The sequence below is a fragment of the Sinohyriopsis cumingii genome, chromosome 9, assembly GCF_028554795.1.
Source record: "Sinohyriopsis cumingii isolate HCF-2022 chromosome 9, ASM2855479v2, whole genome shotgun sequence".
Lineage (NCBI taxonomy): Eukaryota > Metazoa > Mollusca > Bivalvia > Unionida > Unionidae > Sinohyriopsis > Sinohyriopsis cumingii.
In genome coordinates, this window is record NC_142969.1 from 86,759,885 (window position 1) to 86,765,138 (window position 5,254).

General features: G+C 36.6%; 1 long non-coding RNA gene across 1 annotated transcript; it reads left to right on the forward strand.

Moving 5' to 3' along the window:
- The first annotated feature begins 285 nt into the window (after nt 1-285).
- LOC149792175 (uncharacterized) lies at nt 286-4,424 on the forward strand. Its single transcript, XR_016423276.1, has 3 exons — nt 286-462; nt 1,016-1,930; nt 2,415-4,424. It is a non-coding gene; the product is annotated as an uncharacterized LOC149792175 (long non-coding RNA).
- The last annotated feature ends 830 nt before the right edge of the window (nt 4,425-5,254 follow it).

Here is a 5,254-nt window from a genome sequence, read left to right on the forward strand (position 1 = left end):
ATAATCAAGGTAATTCTGACAGGCCATTGTTTGATGTCAAACATTGCCGAAGGCTAGCACTAATCCGTTACGTAAGATTGCCGTAGCTAGAAGTGAAGAGAAGGACATAGGAGTTGCGAGGCGCCCGATAGCCAATTATCACCTAGGTGTCGAAATGTTTTCCAAGATCAAAAGAAGTTGCCTGAAGAAGTGGGAGTGTCTTAACTTCTTTTCCCTGCAAACAGACAGACAGGTTGAACTGGCCGCTAAGACGATTGGACAGGGTCACAGCGCCAACCAATCAGAATCGCGATAGGGGAGAGACCTTGATTTGGGTAGAATGACATCTCCGCGTCTTCCGTCAAGAGTTAGTTCGCTGAGAGAAATTACCCAGAGAAGAGGTTAGCGTAACTCCGAATAGCCATTCGTTATTGGCGGAAAAATCTTAGAGCAGGAAATTCTAAGTAGAAAGCTTCAAATAAGGTCAGTAGGATATTTGTTCGGTCTTTGTGGAATGCGACTGCATTTTAATTGTAGGTTGTATGTATACTTTATTATTACTAGAATCGTAGTACGAAGAATTACTTTGTTTTGTTAATATATTTGCATATTTTGAAGAAATGAGTTGATATTTGTAAAGAATTATATAGCTTGCTAGCCGTCGTAAGAGTTAATATTGTACTTTGCTATGTGGGTGTTTTATAGTAGGCTAACACATATGTTCATATGATTATAGATTTTGCCATTGTTGAATATTTGTAATGCAGAGACATGCGTCTGATTGTTGTCAGATTGTAGTACGATGTGATTAAATATATATGTGTATATACTGACGTGACGCAATGTATTGATGTCTGTATAACAATTCGCTGATACCGTGCTATTACGCCATTGTTTACCCTACAAGAAGTGTGTGGGAATTTCGAGTGTATGCATGCGTGACCGAAACAGTGATAGCTATCTGATGATTGATTGTCGATATAGTGTGAGGTGACATTCGATAAAACATATGTTAACGCCTTGTGGTTTTTCACAGGAAGCTTTGAGGGACAGACCAGTTTCAGTTTGGTCCCGTAGTCTCAGATAGAGAGACGGAGGAAAGGAGAAAAAGGAGAGAAGAAAGGTGAAGTTGAAGTCTGGGAGCGAAATTGGAGGAGGTGATAGTAGAGAGGGAAACGGAAACAAAGGAGGAGTTAGAGGAACGGAAAGAAGGAAGGAATCAGCGGGAAAGAAATAGATCAGTAGGTGCAAGGACAGGGGGAAATCGAACTCACACTGTAAATCACGGGATGAATTAGGCTGTCACTTGGTCGAGGGAAGGACGAGTGATTGGAAGTTATCGTTTTAAATTATCAAATTTATTAAATTGTTATTGATTGAATTTCATCTTCGTGTTCTCTATAATTTAACCGTCGGCATTGCTGACTGGGGGCTCAGAGCTGTATATCTATATCGTCACTAATTTAACTTTCTAACCTAACGAGCCAGGGTGGAACTTTCATCATAATTTAATTAAATTATATTGGAAGAACCCCACCCCAATACGTGCAAACGTCACATTTTTGGATTGTTCTTCACAACAATTGAGAAGGCTACGTCGGGTCGGGGAGCTCTAGCTTGTACCAGCTTAATGGCCTCTGGATAGGCGATGCTTGAAGTGTATTTTATCCTACGTATTATCTTCTCTTCGTTTCGGGTTTCACAATCATTGAAAGTGGTGTAGTGCTCCTTTCCACAGTTGAATCAATGTGGAGTGGCTCTGCACCCGGATTTCCGATGAGAAAGGACACTGCATCGGCCAAAATCTTGGCTTTTCGGGCATCTGTTTTCACGATAGCTACATTTCTGAGATTTGAAAACTAAGCCAAATGAACGAATACCGACTTTGGATGTATTTAATGATGTATGGGACAAACAGTGTACTAGACCATAGTAAAATTGGATATTCTCGGTATGCATTTCCGATCACACTCAAACATTTGATTGTTTTTGTTTTGATTTTCCAGTTTTATTTATTTTTATTTGCTTTATAACGCGTGCTCGCTTACACACCACGAAGTACAACAAGGAGACACTTTTCGGGTGTGAATGGTACACATGTGTTATACACAGTAGTAAAGTCATTTTCCGATTGTTCCCTTAAGACATACTTAGTAGGAAATATTACCTACATATTGACCCATTAAACTACCGCCTTCTAGAAAACTCTTCTGAGAGTAGTAATAACGAAAAATAAAGGTTTAGGCCACGGGTTAAAAGTAGACTCAGGAGTGATATAAGGAAAATAATAAAGAAGGTGAACGAACGAATTAAGACCTCCTAGGATTCAGCGTGAGCAAGAGATTTGTTGAGAACAAGCCCTTTCTACCACCCGTCTAAAAGACGTAGAGGCCAAGGTAATGTATTGCATTGACAATCACATTCTCAATTAACAGGAACCTTTCCTCTCACGACACGGGACTCAACCCTACAACAAACAGGTTTTTTTCTACATAGTCACATCTTACAACTGGCAACGAAGACGCGTCGGGGCCAATTACGCAGGCAGAATCTGCAGGGAGGACATCTCTGAATTTAATCACAAATACAAACGTGATGACCAATCTGAATGAATCCCAATCTCGAGTGTACTGTTTTAACGATAATCTTGAATCGATAGTATGTTCTTACAGTCTTGATATATCACAATAATTTCATCCAAACGTTTTCTTAAAGAATTCACAATAATATCCAAAACGACATTTTTTTCCGAATCTGTTACCGGGCATATTGTTATTCCACTGAAACATTTTATAAAAATGAAAACAACGTATGTTTCCACTTCGGTTGTTTAGATATATGTCAGTTACTTTAATAGAATCTATCATAATATACAATCTAAAGACACAATAATAGGACTATGATGAGGGTTAAATGTTAATTTCTAGAACGTGCTCAAATGTCGACAAAATTAGTTTTTCTTTACTGAAGTGTTAATGAAGGATATGGCAAATATCAGAGATATCAAACATTCTCGAAGGGGATTTTTAATACACTGACCTCGTATCAATGTAAATATGTTTACCTGCAAGTAATATTTTTCTTAAAATATAATATGGTCATAGGAGAACATTAGCCGTATAATATTTGGTTCAAAAAATTATCTTAATCATGTAGGCCTGAACTCTCGTTCTCAGTTATGAACCAATGTCAATCACACACGATACTAAAGGAAGAAAAACACCTTTCCTCTTAGAAAAAACAATTCGACAATAAAGCTTAATTTGACATATTTTTCATAGATACATATGATACGACAACAATAAAAACTCCTAGTTAGATGTCTTATGAATGGCGCAAATATCCATAGAGCTATAAAGTTACTCAATACACATGAAAGTATATCTGTATCTATACTATATTTTATCATGATGTACACGATACCAATGTTGCATTCCTACAATACTAAAATAAATAAATCATTGGGAATTGATATTACTGTTGTCTCTTTCCAAAAAATAAAATAAATCTTGACAGTCTTTTTAATGTTCATCATTTGGTTAATGAATGTAACGGTTTGTCGTCACTTAATATACAACTCGGTTATGGTATCAATGCTCATTTCAAGTTGCAAAGCTAATACCATAAATAAGCATTCCTTCTCCATTGTGTACCAATTTTGTGGGTGCTTGTTTCTGTTTAGAAAGAGCACACTGAATGATCAATATTCTACAAACCCTTAACTCACTTGCATCGATAAATATTTAGCATGTCTATTGCAATTTGGAGCTTAAATAACTGGTGCACGTTTACGTATACCTTTTAATAGTTATCAAAAGCATTCTGACATTATTTTGTCAGAACTACTCTCTCAACATATTAGTCAGCGCTTCTGCATTTATGAGAAACAAATGAGCAAAATGGTTGATGGCATCAAGCCATATTCAAGAATCACATCAATTGCTTTTAAACAAATACGAACAAATAATTAACAGAGATAATTGTGACCTTACCATGTATAAATTTAGCTTGATCATGTACCACAACATGTCATTAAAATGAAAAACAAGAAGGGCACATGTCACTTTAAAATAAACTGCCACATTTATATCATTGCGTCGATCAAATAATTTCTGAATTGTTTCCAAGTGGTCGTCTGTGTATCGTTTTACATCATGATGTCATCATAAGCGTAACATGTATCTTGACCAGATGTTATCAATAAACGCTGAAACGTTGAAAGAGAACCTTTCATAGCAAACATCATTCCCTTATATTCATACAGCATGTCTGTCTTTACGAACGCTAAAATTCCAAATACACTTTCTTTCAGTGGAATTTGCCAGAATCTTTTCAAATGGTCACACTGGTTGACATAAATTGCATTTCCAATCGTGGGAACATAGTCATCAAATCCTGGCAATATAAATGAAGAGTTTGGTCTCACTGCTTTCTTTTCTATAATTGGTACACATACGAAATGTATTATCCAGTTTTTACACTAAAATGTACGGTGAGCTCGATTAGTTTTACATTGTTTTAATACATCTGTATCCAGTAAAATATTAATTTGTCAAATATTTCTGCTTCAGATGCTTCTTTTTGTATGCTTTTGACTGTATAAGAGTCATACTTACATTGAGTTTTTCTGTCTGCCTCAACAAAACGTCTAAGCTGGATTGGATTGTTTGTCCAGCATCATATCATCGTATACGACTAGATTATTAATAAATCCGTCGAGTTCATCCACAGATGGGGCTTCGTCAATATCAGTGATAAATTTAATAACATAATTGCCATCCCCGTTTAACAATTTTGCATTTTCATTAAAATCTTTAAGGACATCGTAGCATCGCGATCATCTAGAGATGGTGCCCATAAATATATCTTATCCCACTTGAGCCATCTCATTATCAGATTAAGTACTAATATCGTCTCACCAGAGCCAGATGGATCTACGATGTTTGCTCTGATAGAATTTGGTAGCGCTGGATATGTTGGACTGGCTCTATCTATCGTATTCATGAGAAATCAGTGACATCCAAATTTTACAAATATTTTACAAATGTCATGTTTACCCCGACCCAGAGTAGCCCAGTTTGAAACATGTATAATCAAAGTAATTCTGACGGGTCATTGTTTGATGTCGAATATTGCCGAAGGTTAGCACTAATCCGTTTCGTAAGATTGTTGTGGCTAGAATAGAAGAACCGGACATCGGAGTTGCAAAGTCACAGACAGCCAATTATCACCTAGGTGTCGAAATGTTTCCAAGATCAAAAGAAATTGCCTGAAG